This window comes from Sceloporus occidentalis, unplaced genomic scaffold (assembly GCF_023333645.1).
Source record: "Sceloporus occidentalis isolate IW3139 unplaced genomic scaffold, rSceOcc1.0.p SCAF_21, whole genome shotgun sequence".
NCBI classification, from domain to species: domain Eukaryota; kingdom Metazoa; phylum Chordata; class Lepidosauria; order Squamata; family Phrynosomatidae; genus Sceloporus; species Sceloporus occidentalis.
In genome coordinates this window covers 1,304,707-1,321,432 of record NW_028317001.1, presented here as the reverse complement: position 1 = coordinate 1,321,432, position 16,726 = coordinate 1,304,707, and the positions used below count along the sequence as shown (strand labels likewise).

At 38.6% G+C, this 16,726-nt stretch overlaps 1 long non-coding RNA gene across 1 annotated transcript; it reads left to right on the top strand.

Annotated features, from left to right (window-relative positions):
- Positions 1–3,455: 3,455 nt before the first annotated feature.
- On the top strand, positions 3,456–5,317 carry LOC149301331 (uncharacterized). Its single transcript, XR_016272199.1, has 3 exons — positions 3,456–3,866; positions 4,165–4,359; positions 5,227–5,317. It is a non-coding gene; the product is annotated as an uncharacterized LOC149301331 (long non-coding RNA).
- The last annotated feature ends 11,409 nt before the right edge of the window (positions 5,318–16,726 follow it).

The window sequence follows — 16,726 nt, the reverse complement described above, 5'->3', positions numbered from 1 at the left end:
TATTTAGAAAGGCACAACGGAAGAAAGTTTGTACTTTGTCGATTTAGAAAAGGCCTTTGATAACATAGGATGGGATATGTCATTTGCGACACTTGAAATAATCGAAATAGTAGCTTCTTATTTAAGATAGGGGCAATGTATAAAGATCAAAGAGCCAAACTGTTAACTATAAAAAGAAGAAGAAGAATTTAAGATTTCTAAAGGTACACGGCAAGCTTTCCCACTATCACCCCTTTTGTTCATTCTGATCCTTGAAGTGTGAATAATAGGATAAGATTAGAAAATAAGATCAATAGAATAAAAATTAACATACATTGAGTTTAAAATGAGAGTTTTTGCAGACAACATTTTGTATTCCCTGGAGAACCCAGAAAAGAGCATAAGGGAATTGATGGATGTAATACTGGAATTGGAATATGTTTCGGGACTAAAAGTAAACAGAGACAAAACAACAACAAAAAATATGGAGGAAAGGAAGAACAAATCCTGGAAGAAATTAGTGGATTTAAAGTGGGAAAGAAAGTTAAATATCTAGGAATAAATTTCACCAATAAAAACGCAGATCAGTTTCACAATAACTATGAGACAGTAAGGAAGGAAATCAGAAAAGACCTAGAAATATGGGGGAAATTACACTTATCTCTATAAGGAAAAATATCTCTGATCCAAATGAGTTTCCTTCCTGAAATACTGCTTCTGCTTCAAGCGATACCCATCATCCAGAATGAAAAACCATTGACTCTATGGCAAAAGGAATAAAAAAAGAGCCAGGATAAAAACAAAACTACTTTGTGATGACAAAAGTAGAGGAGGGCTGGGTTTACCAAAAAGAAAACTTTATGATGCTGCTTGTTATTTAGTTTGGATTAGAGAATGGTTTATGTTAGAGAATGAACAATTGTTATGTCTGGAGGGTGAACATTTAAGATTTGGGTGGAATGGATCCCGAATTTACGGCAAAGAGAAAGTTCATATAGGGGCCGTTTCCACTGGGGTATAACGCGGGTTACAAAGCGAATTCATAAAGTAGCGTGCCCATTTGAACCCGATTTAAACCTAGAACGGTTCTAGATCACCCCGCATGCGTCCCCATTAGAAATCTATTTATATCTGACTCCTTTTTTTAAACCGAATTAAATGCCTTTAACGCGGGATAAAAAAATAGAAGGTTCAACCCTACTATTTTACTTTAATCCGGGATAGGAATCGATGTATTTTAAATGGGAACGATAATACGTGATTCGGGTTACCTGTATGGGAGGAGTCAAGCGCGAGGGGGTCTGGCTCCTTGCCTTGCCCCCATCCGTCGTGGCAGTCGCCATTTTCTCATCAGTCGTCCTCCTTTGTCTGCAGCTCCGGAGGTAAGATCAGTATTTTTTAATATTTTAATATTTTTTTCTGGCTTTTTTCACATAGCGCAATTCCGAATAGCATAGCGGAGGCCTCGCCGTCTGTCATACGTGTCAACCCCCCCCCCTGCTTGAAATGTATTTACAATTTATCTGAACGATTGCTTGACTACGCATTATTTATTTAATTTGTATAATTTTTAATTTATTACAAATGCACCTTTTTCACATTGCTGTCTGACATCTGTCATTCCCCCAGCTGAAATGTATTTAAATGTCATGTTGACTATATGCATATCATCATTTTTTATTTAATCTGTTTAAATTGTAATGTAACACTATTATGGATTGATTTTGCCAAACCATATGTATGCATTGTGTGTACATGTGTGTCTGTGTGTGTATGCACTCTCCCAAAAGTTGCATCCCACACGCGCGCATGCAAACACACACAAAGAAAATATGTGTGGTTATTTGCCTATAGTTACTTGTCTCTGTGTGTGTGTATATATGTGTGTGTGTGTGTGTGTGCGTGTGTGTGAGATAGTACAGAAAAAAGCATTTCTATATATATAAATGTATATATATGCGTGTATTTATATATATATATATATATATATATATATATGTGTGTGTGTATATATACACATACATGTATATCTATATATATATGTGTGTGTGTGTGTGTATGTATACATATCTACGTGTATATGTATATGTGTGTATTTGCGCATACATGTATATATATATCTCTCTGTGTGTGTATGTGTATATATATATATGTATGTATATATATGTGTATATACACATACATGTATATATATGTGTGTGTGTGTGTGTGTGAGATAGAGTACAGAAAAAAGGCATTGGTATATATATTTATAAATATATGTGTGTGTGTGTGTGCTTTTGATATTGCAGACTACAATTCCCAGACTACCCTCCTTTCAAATCGCTGTAATATCCACATTACGGAATTGTTATTGTTATCTAGATAGATAGATAGTTAGATAGATAGACAGACTAATATATTTTCCTGTAAATATACACATTACTGTATTGCTATTGTTACCTATATACATACATACATATATATATATATATAGAGAGAGAGAGAGATAGATAGATAGATAGATAGATAGATAGATAGAGAGAGAGAGATACAGATAGATAGATAGATAGATAGATAGATAGATAGATAGATAGAGTCTACTATATATATACACATTACTGTATTGCTATTGTTATCCATATGGGATATATATATATGTGTACATATAGATAGATGGATGGATGGATGGATGGATAGATAGATAGATAGATAGATAGATAGATAGATAGATAGATAGATTTGAATGTTGGGAGTTGTTGTTTTGATGAGGTTTTTGGCCATCTCTGCCAGATGCCATAACAAACTAAAATACCCCAGCATTCATTAATTATAGTGGCATCTATTTTTTCCCCCAGTCCAGTGCTGAAGCAAACATATTCCTATTGTTATGCTTTCCCATTGATATGCTGGAAAGGGGCAAGTTTTCGGGGCAGGGCAGCTTTGGCAGGGCGGGTGAGTGAGGAGAGGCAAGGAGCAAGTGGGCGATGCCAGGGCAGGGTTTTGGGTCGGAAGTCGCGCTTTGCCAGGGAGGGTCAGGGAATGGAGCTATTCTGTTCACAAGCACAGCAGCCTACAAGCGAAGGGCACGGCTCCACTTCAGCTCCTCCAGATCGGGGAGGGGGATGTGCGAGCGGGCACACGCACGCTCCTACACGCACCTTCCTCTTGGCCTCTGGTGGGGGGGAGGGACAGCATTTGCATCTTTTGGTACCTCCATTTGTCTCATACGAGAACAAAGAACAGGAACTAGGACATTGCCTGTTTTAGGATGGAGTCAAAGGTGTGGAATTCTCACCTTTTATGTATACTCCTCCCTCTTTTCATCCCTCTCTTCTCCGTAGAGCCATTTTTCAAAAACAACGCTTGCTTGCAGGTCGGCCGCTTGTGTTCCTCCTTGGCAACTTTTGGCAAAACCAATTTTAAAATTTTCAAAACAGACATGGAGGACACCGCAAAAGTTGGTGGGAGAGGATGTCGTTGGAAAGTAGATGAGACTAGAGCTTTGATTGCTATCTGGGGTGAAGAGAATATACAGATGCAACTAAACAAGAGTCACAGAAACATATGTGTTTATGAAAAAATAGCAGTTCAGCTCTCTAGAAAAGGATTTTCTAGAAGTAGTCAGGAATGTAGGACGAAGGGTAAAAGCCTAAAGAGATCTTATAAAAAAGCTGCTCAACTATCTAGAACAAGTGGTATGGGAGCCATAAATATCCCATTTTTTAAGGAACTGGAGCAAATATTTGCTGGTGACGCCTCTGTGGAGCCAAAAAGAGCTGCTGGTGGGAACCGCCTTGAGTTCAGGCATCTTGAGGACACAGATGAACCTATGGAAATGCCACCTGATACCCAGCCGAGTGATGATTTGAGCACCAGTGCTGGTTCAGAAGATTTATTTTCACAAGGTAAGATTTATCATTTAGTATTCCTGTTAATCCTAATTCATTTTCAACACTTTATTTTAGGCAACAATAGGTTTCTCATATATATATATATATATATATATATTTCTAGATATTTTACTTATTGCACAGTAACATTACACAGTAATTTCAAAGTAATATATTAAATGATGTCCTTATTTTATTATGCATAGAAAAAAACTTATACTTGATTAAAATAAATTCTAAAAGGAAGACGTTGCTATTATATTATTATTAATATTATTATTATATTAATTATTTTTTGCTGCACATCTTGCAGAAGCACAAGCGGGGACAATTCTGCTCAACTTGACACCAGTTAATGATGACATTGACCTAACTCAAATAGGAGAAAACATTGAAAATAACAGCAATGCAAATGTTCAGCATAAGGATAGCCAAGATGTAAATATGTCTCCTGAAGATGAAGATAATGAATGTGAATTTCCCAATCTGCAACCAGTGAAACCCAGTGGTGAGAATTACCCCTATTTTCTGCTGCTCACTATTTTTTCTAGATCTGTTCATGGTGATGATCATTTATTGCATGAATCATGGGTTCAGAGGTGCTCTGTAAGGCTGGTGTGTTAGTTTGGAAAACTTGTCTAGCTATCTCTGACAGGAGGCAGCAGGACAAACTTCATAGAGCAACATTGAAGCAAGTTTACTAGTAGTTCTTTAGCCTCAAAAAGGATTCTGTAACAAATGGCAAAGATGGTGATGTTTCTCTTATTTCAATATATATATATATATATATATATATAAAATCTACATATATAAATATATGTGTATATAATACATATACTATATATATTGTATTCATACATATAATGTATATTTATTTGATATATATATATATATAAAATTAGATTAATATTACTTTTATCGGATATATCAAATATATCAAATAAAAACCTACGTTTAACATAGCAGGTATGTTTTTTCAGGTACAACTTTAATACTTTAAATACTCATTTTGAAATTATACATTTGGCTAGATGTATTCTTCTATTTTATTGTACTGTAATTATTATTTCATTAATTTCTGATATACTAAGTTTTTTAACATTATTTTAATATATTTTTATTATATTTTTATTTATGTATATTCCTGATATTTATATAATACAAAATTTATTTATTATCAGTATTCTTAATGAATGTAAGCAATATATACATTACATTACATATATCTTAAAAAGATGCATGATAATATTTCAAAATAATTTTCATTTTCTTAGTTAATGTTTAATTAAATATTTATTTAAATTATCTTACTAAACATATTAAAATTCTGTTGACATGCAGGAATTTACTATCTGAAGTGTTTCTATATTTACAGCCACTTACGTTGCCAGGCAAAGGCAAAGCTTAACCCCGCAGGAGAAATGAGCGATGATTAAAAGAAGAAACGAGAAATCGGCCTGTGTTCAAATGTGTGAACAATTGATTCAGTGTTCCAAAGAGAATGTACAAATGATTACTGAAAACAGCAATGATCGGCTATTAAAGAGATTGATTGGAAGGAAATGTATTTTGAAAAAACAAATGCTAATTTTATGAGGCTTATTTCTGTTTTGGAAGATTTTTCTTCAACCTACAAGGAGGCTTCTTCAGAGTTGAAAAATAAGGATGTCGGGGTTTTTAGACGTGTCAAGAGAAAGCTGAGGATACGAACGAATTGGACAAACTGTTATGGGAAAAAGACAAAGGCAAAATATAAAAACTATATAAATTATTGTTAAGCAGAAATACGGAACAGGAAACAATCACAACAAATATGATTAAATGGTCCCGAGAGATAGGTCACCCTATAGCTTTAGAGGATTGGGAAAACGCTTGGAGAAAAACGAATAAGTTTACTCTTGCACAAAATCTAAAAGAGAATTATTTAAAGGTTTCCAACAGGTGGTATTATACACCATATAGACTTGCAAAAATGTATAGGTTAAGTAATAACACGTCTTGGAAATGCCAAAGAAACACTGGACAGTATTTGCATATGTGGTGGTCCTGTTCTAAAATTAAAAGATTCTGGTACAAGATACACTATAAAATAGAAGAGATATTTAAAACAACATATCCGTGTGTACCAGAAATATATATTTTGAATATGACATCATTTCTAGGAGTAACAAATGAACAAACACTTTGGAGAATTATCTTATACTTAATCACGGCAGCCAGGTTACTCCTGGCAAGCAAATGGAAGGGAAAAATAATAGTTCCCACTATTGATGAATGGCTGCAGAAAGTGATGGAGTTAAAAGAATTAGATATGCTAACAACACTGATTAAGAACGAACAAAAAGAGGAGCTACTAAGAGGTTGGGAGCCGATAGAGAAATATTGGTTCAAGAGATGTAAGATAAAAGAAGATATAATTTAAATGGCTTACTTATTGTAATGTTAGCTGTTTTGAAGTAAAAATAATTCAATGTATCATATAGATGCTATGTAAGCCCTAGTAAGTTATCCTATATGGATTAAGAAACAGAAATGAAATATGTATATCTTCTAAAGCTGTAAATGAATTTCAATAAAGATAATATTAAGAAAAGAAAAGAAAGCTGAGGACCCGGCCACAAAATGTGCAACTCACTCCTGAAAATAATGAGTTGGGCACGGGCACAAGCGCAAATGAGCCATGTACTAGTAGAATCCGGGTTCAAGAGACCAAAGTTGTAAGGCCTCAAAGACTTATTGGCAAACCAATCCCCTTCTCACCATAATGTTAGGCATATAAGGGCTGTATAATATGTGGATTGTTTAGTAATAACATTTTAGAAAGGTTATAATAACACTCCGTGTAACTTTGCTTACTTCTTTATATGGATAATGAATAATGGTTGAAACAGTTCACTATAACTATTTTGGAATGGTATGTATATGTAACCCATTTGTTTTTCCCAAATAAATATTCAATTCATTTCTGTAGGAAAACCTATTTTTCCAGTTTTCCTAGATATCTTATCAATACTACATACCCAGAAATTATTGAAAGCATTTTATAAAATATTTATTACAGAAACATATATATTATGAACAATTACAAACATAATTAAAAAAAAACTGGTGAAAACAATATAAATAACTTAAATTACAATACACATAAATAACCAAAAACAGAACTATGTAAACAGTAATACTTGAAAAATAAATAACATGACAGAAAAGTGACTTGAAATGTAATAATAGTGCTGTTTTATAGACTATCAGAGTTCCTTTGGGTCCTCCTCATTCTTCTGGTCTGTCACTAATACAAGGGAAAAGGCAAGAATTAATGAGCCATAGTGGATATTATCCATGTTTAAAGAACTATGTATTATTGTACATACTTTTCTGCATCAAAATGCTTTCTAGGAGCTGGACTTTTGCCTCCGAGGCACATATCCTCTCCTCTTGACTTTTATCTGGAATTGAAAAGTGTAATAGAAGGCTTATGTTCATAAGTGTAAAAAGCATTTTAAAAACAATTAACTTAACTGGTTGATGCAGAATTGAAATCATCTGACAGAACATAAATATTACATTACATACATATTTCATTATTCAGTGATGTGCTGCATGATGCGCACATTGCTGAATGATGTGCTAAGTAAGGGAGCACATCATTCAGTAATGTGCTGTATATGTTTTAATACCTCCATGGATAGCCCTTATGTACAACTCAACTATGGTGGGCAGAAAGAGCAGAAATAACACCATAATGATCTTCAAATGTAGGAGGAGGTGGTGGCGAGTTTTGTCTCCCTGTAATTAAATTAATGATAGAGATTTAATATGAAGTTATTGGTTTTTTAAAACGATAACCTTGGAAATTAAAGGGGGAGCGAAAATGGGAAAACAGAAACAACAAAAACAAAATTAACTAGTCTCAGCTTCATAGAAATGCATGGCAACATTGCTAGGCTAGACCCTTTGTGGGAGCAGCCTTGGTTTGCTGGGGAATTGCATTTCTGATTATTAGTTAGCTCTAATTAAGGCTGGGGAATTGAATGTTGGAATGGGCACCAAGACAAGGAAAGGATTTTTGGGTGCATTTCTGATTGTTAGTTAGCTCTAATTAAGGCTGGGGAATTGAATATTGGAATGGGCACCAAGACAAGGAAAGGATTTTTTGGGTGCATTTCTGATTGTTAGTTAGCTCTAATTAAGGCTGGGGAATTGAATGTTGGAATGGGCACCAAGACAAGGAAAGGATTTTTTGGGTGCATTTCTGATTGTTAGTTAGCTCTAATTAAGGCTGGGGAATTGAATATTGGAATGGGCACCAAGACAAGGAAAGGATTTTTGGGTGCATTTCTGATTGTTAGTTAGCTCTAATTAAGGCTGGGGAATTGAATATTGGAATGGGCACCAAGACAAGGAAAGGATTTTTGGGTGCATTTCTGATTGTTAGTTAGCTCTAATTAAGGCTGGGGAATTGAATGTTGGAATGGGCACCAAGACAAGGAAAGGATTTTTGGGTGCATTTCTGATTGTTAGTTAGCTCTAATTAAGGAAGCAGATCAGTCAGTACTGTGCAGGAATATTATCTTTTATTATCATGGCTTCAACTTCAGTATCTGCAAATAATGATGATGAAATACTTGCCATGTGAGGTCCCTTCCTGTGGATCCTGGGGAACTGTTTAATAAGAGATACGTATTGTCACTCATTCCATCATGATAACTAATAACATAACATTTAACAATAAAGAACAGTAGTTTTATTGTTTTCAAAAGCATATGCCAACTGTGGTGTTGGAAAGGTCGTTCCTACCTGGGGATGGTAGACCGTCAGGATCTTCTAATCTATGGGGAGCTGGTGGCGAATTTTGTCTTCCTGTAATTTAATGGATGATCATAAAACTTTAATATGAGTAAATTGGTTTTTGAAAACCATAACCTTGGAAATTTGCAAGTTCGTTTTCATGGAGATTTCAGAAAATCTTCATTATGGTATTACAGAGGAAATGAGGTGTTGTAATCTCACCTGTCTAGTACACCCCCCCCCCCCCCACATTCCCCTAAATGCTCCATGAATAGCCCTTATGTACAAAACTACTTCTTAGCTGTGGCTGATAGCAGCCCTAGGTTAAGGGGGAGGGAAAATGGGAACTGTGCCCCAAAACTAACACAAGCAAAGAAAAACACAACACCTCAGCCTCATTGGAAATGCATGGCAACATTGATAGGCTAGACCCCACACTGGGATTTTGTTTGTGGGAGCAACCTTGGGTTAATTGTGAGTAGGATATGGGAATGGGCACCAAGACAAGGAAGGGATGTTTGGTTACAAATTTGATTTGGGGATGGGTGAAGCATATGCCTTTGGGTAAGAGGGGAAGATTACCAATGTGAAATAGCCTCAAAATGGGGGTGGGATGGCTTGGATGTTACACTGCATCTGGCTGAAATGGGGGAAGGCAAGGCTTGTCTGTACTCTGCATTTGGCTCAGGAAACGAATGGAATATCAAAGGACAGCAAAGGGATGATGTTTCAGAGAGTAGCCTTGGGTTAAGGCTGAGAGGGAATTGGTCACATTAAACCCTTGTCACATTAGCCATTAAAAAAGTTTGAACGTAGTCTGTGCCACCCTTCTCATAATCCACCCCAATAGTCCTTTTATTTAATCCGGCACCCCCAAAAACACGCGTGCGCACACACACACACACACACACACACACACAACCAGGTCACACTGTCTCAGCCTCAGAGGAGACGTATGACAAAATGGCTGGGCTACATAGACCATAGGGGATTTTTGGATTTTTTGAGTAGTGGGGGCCATCTGCCGCTGAGGAATCTCTTGAGAAATGGTTTTTGGTATCACAAAACCCATCGCCACATGGGCACAGCCTAAACTTGAGAGGAAAAGATTACCAATGTTAACTAAAGTGGGCAGTAATTGGGGGGGGGGGGAAGTGGCTTGATTTTACACAGCATTTGGCTAACATGGGGGAGGGGAAGGCTGAAGAAAGGAAGGTATATACCTCCCCCACATTCACCTACATCCTGGGACAGCACTATTGTTGTAAACAGCTATGCAGACTCTTTAGGCATATTCATATGTTTTAAATCTAATGCTGAATGACTGTTTAGGCAGAACAACACACACACACACACACACACACACACACAGCCAAGTCACACTGTCTCCGCCTCATTCAAAGAAAATGCATGGCAACATTATTTTGCTAGACAACACACAGGGATGTTTTGTAAGAGCCTTGGGTTAAGGGGGAGAGGGAATTGGTTAAAGACAACCCTAGTCACTATCATCATCACAGGAAATGCATGGCAACATTGCTATGCTAGACAACACAAGAAAGGGATCTTTGGGGGGCTTTAAACTTACCAGCTGGAAAGCGTTCGTCTGGGTGTGGTGATCCCGCTATCTCCCACATTTCCCTGAGAGTAGGGAAATGTGTCAATCTGGCAATCTCATGGTGAGGAGGATTCGGGCCAAAGCTATCTATTAATTTATAACATTTGTTTTGTAAACATTTAAATTTCCTCCGTCTCATTTGCCATGACCGGGGGTAGCCACTATCCCGCAGTTCTTTAGCCACGCGGCGGAAAATATGGCAATTTTTCCGCGGCGTGCTCTGCATTAGTAATGGCACAATTTTTTTGTACCGCAAAATTATGGCCAGCATAATTTGCACCTCCTCTGTCCGCCAATACATGTGCCTCTTTACCTGCTCCATCCTCAAACCCACCGAGGTTACAGTACCCGCAGTTCCTTTTTTATACCTTTTGCAAAGGTTAAAAATTCAGAGAGTAAACAATGTTGCTGTTTATTTCAATAGAGATGTTAATAGCCGTATATGGGAACCACCCATATGTATTTAAGTACTTCTTTACAAAGTTTAATTACATTATTGTTACAAAAAGTTGCTACCAAGGTCATCCATAGGCGATGTTTTTAAAAACACTATTGCCGGTCATATATATCTATATATATATTGCATAGAATATCGGGAGGAAGCACCAATGTAATACAATGAAAAAGCGCTCAACTCACATAATCACTGAAAAGAGAAGACAATGGAAAAGAAGAAATGGCATGTTAAAAAAGGGCATAGTAGAAGTTAGTAGCTGTGTCTCTCATTGCTAGAGCTGCTGCACTTTGCTTTATTAACCTGAATTTATCGGTTGTGAACTGCTTAAGAGGAAGGGACTCTGCACCTGCACCGCAAAAATAATCAACTTCCATGCTGTGGAATGCTGGGATTTAAAGTTTGTGGTGGCCCCAGTCAGAGGTGGCTAAACAGGTACAAGTCACAAAAATCAATGGCACAGAGCAATAATAGCTATGGAACAAGTTAAGTGAATTGAGGAGGAGATCTGGGAATTGTACAAGAGTTACTTGTGGCTGGCATATATGGATGCTTTGCTTCCAAAACAAGAAATCCCTGTATCCCATTGCTGATGCTATTTGCAAGTTGGTTCTGACTCGTGGCAACACAAAGTCAATTTCAATAAGGGGTGTTTATTTGGGTCTGAGAGAGTGTTTGTCTAACGTGTCCCAAAGGTGCATTCTGCAAGATCTACATACATATTATAACTATTATTATTATTATTGGATCTCAATGCATCCTAGGAAGTAGAGTGAAGTCTAGAGCGTTTGTTTAATGCGTCCCAATGTGTACAGATGTTGTGTAATGCTGCAAGCTCTCTATACCTATTATTGTTAATGTTATTATTATTGCATCTCAATGCATCTTAGGAAGTAAATGGTAGTGTGGTCACTGTTCCCTTCCTTTCGCAGCATCTAGCGTACTTTTTTCCTTCCCTGCACCCTCCACATGCTGGTCGCCATCCTTTAATAAAAGTTGCCATCTGCCACTGAGGCATCCCTTGAGAAATTGTTTTTGGTATCACAGCCTATACTTGAGAGGGAAAGATTACCAATGCTAACTAAAGTTGGCTGTAATGGGGAAGCATTTCAAATGGGGGAAGGGAAGGCTTGTCACACACACAACCTATTCACACTGTCTCAGCCTCAAAAAGAAAATGCATGGAAGTAGCCTTGAGTTAAGGGGGAGAGGGAATGACAAAGCGCTCAACTCACATTATCAATGGAAAGAGAAGACAATGGAAAAGCGCCCCACAAGGGAGATGTGGGTCTCTAATGTGAGATGTTAGTAGCTGTGTCTCTCTGAGCTTAGTGCTAGAGCTGCTGTACTTTGCTTTATTTACCTGAATTTATCTGATGTGAACTGCTTGACAGGAAGGGGACTCTGCACCTGCGCTGCAAAAATAATCAGTTTTGATCAAACATCTACTGCTCTAGCTTCCATGCTGTGGAATTCTGGGATTTAAAGTTTGTTGTGGCCCAGTCAGAGGTGGCTCAACAGGTCCTCCAAAAGACAAGTCACAAAAATCAATCAATGGCACAGAGCGGTAATGAAAGTTAAAGTGGAGTCAACCATAGAAGCACAACTGGCTTAGGTTCTTTTCTGGGGGAGAAGGTGGCACAGATTAAATGAAAGGAGGAGATCTTAGAATTGCACAAGAGTGTCTTGTGGCTGGCATAGATGGCTACTTTGCTTCCAAAACTACAAATCCCAGGATGCCATTCATTGCTAATGCTATTTGCAAGTGGGTTCTGACTCATGGCAAACCAAAGGCAATGTGTTCAGCTGGTGTTTATTTGGGGCAGAGAGAGTGTATGTTTAATGTGTCCCCAAGGGAGCACGCTGGAAGATCTATATACATATTATTGTTATTGCATCTCAATGCAAATTAGGAAGTAGATTGAAGTCTAGGTGTGAAGTCTAGAGTGTTGGTTTAATGAGTCCCAATGTGTACAATGCTGCACGATCTCTATACATGTTATTGTTAATGTTATTATTATTGCATCTCAATGCATCTTAGTAGGTGTGGTCGCTGTTCCTTTCTCTCACTCTATCGCTGTAATAGGCGTACTGTATTCCTTCCCTGCCCCCTCCATATGCAGGTTGCAACCCAGAGGCCAGAGGAGGAGGGACCACCCCCCCAAAAGGTGACATGACTGAACCTGAGTTGCCTTTTACAATGGCAAGGAATTTGAGCAGCCGCCCCCCCCCCCTGCTTCCCCTCATCAAGATAACTCTTCAAGTTAAAGGCTTGAACCTCGGTTTGTGTGAGGGTAGGGGGCTTTTTAAAAGTTTGAACGTAGTCTGTGACCCCCTTTCTCATAATCCATCCCTAATGTCCTCTGGTTTTAACCCTTTCGTGTCACCTGACAGAGATGGCTGAACAGGTCCTCAAAAGTAAAAATCATAAAATGCCATAGCACTTGAGAGTGTTATTGGAAGGTAAAACATCAGTGTCTGCTCAGAGCCGAGGAACTATAGCATGTGTATTGAAATGTTGAATAACAATGAAAACATACAAAAAAGCAATTGTCATTTGTTGGAATGATTTATTGATATACATTATACGAACACATGTTCTCTTGATGCATATTGCAGCCATGTCATGTTAGTATTTCATAGCCATTGCTAAATTACCAAATTTAGGAATTGAAATATGTCACAAAGGCATCTCTTATTCCCTCCCCCAATTTCCTCTCATCATCATCACTGATGTAACGTCGTGGGTCTATAACAAATGTTTCTGGAGAAGTGTTCCTTCCATTTAAAACCTCCCCATTGGTTTCAATAATGTTGTGGAGAATGCAACCAGCTAGAATCGCTGATGGTATGTTATCCACGGAGAGATGGAGCCCGCGCTGGAGGGCTCGAAATCTTGACTTTAATCTACCCAAGCTCCTCTCCACGATACAACGTGCTTTTGACAGCCTTCTGTTGAACACCCCCTCCTCCCTTTTGCTGTGTCCCACCTGGAAAGGGATTAGCAAGAAAGGTTTTATCGGGTAACCACCGTCTCCAAGCAGAATTGGGCCAACTTGTTTTCCAGCAATAGTCACAGTCGGACGACCAGGTACATAAATACCAGCCTTCAGAGCGTGGTAAATGGGGGATTCTTTCAGCAGAAATGTGTCGTGGTTGGACCCAGCGAATCCGGTGAAAAGATCCTGGAATATTCCTTTATGGTCACATGTCGCCTGCAGGATCATGGAGTGCCTTTGCTTCCGATTGATGTACTGCGCGCCCTCATGAGCAGGTGCAATTATAGGAATATGACAGCCGTCTATTGCCCCAACCACCTGTGGAAATCCTAGCCGCTCAAAACCAGCCATTACCTAGGGATGAAACATTACAAAGGATTGTGTCAGTCAGTTATCGTTGAACATTTGCAAAGTAGTTGAATGTATTGATACATTCCAAGCTCCAAAGCAAAATGTGAGGAAGGCGCAATTTTCCTTCCTATTGTCTTCGCTTTCGATGAAGCTTGGGAGGCCGGAAGGACGGCTTCTATCCCTCCTCTTTCTCTCTTTCATAAATACCTCACGCTGAATTAACCTGTACCTGTAGAAATTTAGACCCATATATTTTTTAATCTATCCTGCCATCCTTCCTTCCTTCCATCCATCCATCCATCCATCCAGCTATCTCTCTCTCTCTCTCTCTCTCTATATATATATATATATATATATCCATTCATCAATCCATCTTTCCTGCTATCTCTCTCTCTCTCTCTCTATCTATCTATCTATCTATACCTCCCTCTCTTGCTCCCTCCCCCCTCCTCTCTTGCAATCTCCCTGTAACTCTCTCTCTCTCTCTCTCTCTCTCTCTCTATATATATATATATATCCATTCATCAATCCATCTTTCCTGCTATCTCTCTCTCTCTCTCTCTCTCTCTCTCTCTCTCTCTCTATACCTCCCTCTCTTGCTCCCTCCCCCCTCCTCTCTTGCAATCTCCCTGTAACTCTCTCTCTCTCTCTCTCTCTCTCTGTCTTCAATTTAAATTGAAGGTTATGGATTTCTGAGGGTGAGGGAAAAAAATCTTTACTTAACCTTTCTGGGGGTGTTCTCACTTAAGATTTGAAACGGTTTAAGATAAAACGGTTTTAATAAAATCGATTCAAAAAAACACTGTTCTTATCCCGCTTTCAGAACCGCTTTTTTTATCGTGCCCATCTGGCAATTTAAATCGATGTATTTACCTGCAAGCGTTCCTACTTGGCATGAAATCGGTGTTTAAATAAAGCCGTTTTTCTCCTCCATACCTTATTTGGAGCTGTCAATCAATGGTACGTCAGAATGACGTAAGCTTAAACCGGATTATTTGGAAGCGATTTATCTTTTGGCATCGTTTCCACATGTGTTGACCGTTTGTAAATCGATTTATTTTTGGCAGGTTTTTTTTAAAAAGTGGACCAATCAGGGTGCTTAATCGATCAAACGTCATAAGCGCTGTTAGCCTTATATACATTTCCCTCCTTCCCCTCCCACTGGTACCTGGTTTACCTTTGCTCGAGATCTCAGCAATCATGGATCGTCGTCAGAAATTTGAGTATATGTTTTCCTTGACCATATTGCTTATAGAGAAACTTATGGTCCAATGCGGAGCTGTTTTGACATTGTGTGACAGCGGAGAGCATGCTGCAGAAATGAGAAGTTATCTTTTAATTTTGGATGAAATGCTTCCTTTCTTTCGGCAAGGCGCCCAGATCTGCTTTCAGCCGATGTCTAGAAGGTGGTGGATCTACCCCAAGACTGATGTGCACTGGAACGTCTATGCTAGAACTGTCTGGTCTGACCCTAATTGGAGGCAGTTCTTCAGAATGCCACGCGCGGTTTTCAAAATGATTGCTGACGAGCTGCGTCCCCATCTTTCCCGGCAAAACACACGGTTCCGTAAGGCAGTTCCTGTAGAAAAGCAAATTGCCATGGCGATAATGTACCTGGCTCATGGCGGCTCATATGCCACAGTTGGAACTTTTTTCGGTGTTGGAAAGTCAACAGCATACAAGGCTATCATTGAGGTGTTCCTGTGTATGGAAATGGTTCTACTGCGGAGGGCTGTCTATCTTGGAGACTATAGAAAGGTTTGTCTATCTATCTATCTATCTATCTTTCCATTCATCTCAATATCTCAGCTAGTCTCTCTGTCTGTCTGACTATCTATCCTTATGTCTTTCTAACCTTCCTTCCATCCATCCATCCATCCATGCATCCTTCCATCCATCCATCCATCTATCTACTTAACTGTCTGCCTATCTATCTATCTATCTATCTATCTATCTATCTATCTATCTATACCAGTCTGTCATTGTCTCAGCTAGTATCTCTGCCTGCCTGCCTGCCTGTCGTTGTGTCTTTTTATCCATCCATCTATCTATCCATCTATCTATCTGCTTAAATATTTTATTTTAGATGAGTTAAAACATGTACTGTGATTATTATATTACTAATGTTATATTTATGGTCTCTTTTGCAATCACAGAATATGTCTGGCTTTGAAGCGCTGGGGTTTCCCCAGGTGATTGGAGCAATTGACGGATGCCACGTCACGATTAAGGCACCTGCTCACGAGGGACCGCAGTACATAAATCGTAAACAGCAACACTCTATGATTCTGCAGGCAACATGTGATCACACTGGAAGATTTATCGATCTTTTCTGTGGACATGCAGGAATAAATCACGACAGTCATGTCCTGCAGGAATCCCCTATCTACCACGCATTAAAAGCTGGACTGTATGTTCCCGGTTGTCCGACTTTGACAATTAAAGGGCAACAGGTCGGGCCGCTTCTTTTGGGCGATGGTGGATATCCCATAAAGCCTTTCTTGCTCATTCCGTTTAAGATCGGGCATTCCAGGAGGGAGGGAGTTTATAATAAGAGATTATCTCGAGCGAGGATCGTGGTTGAAAGATCATTTGGGCGTTTGAAATCTAGATTTCAGGCACTGCTTAAAGGTCTAGACCTGTCTCTTGAAAATTTACCTTCGGC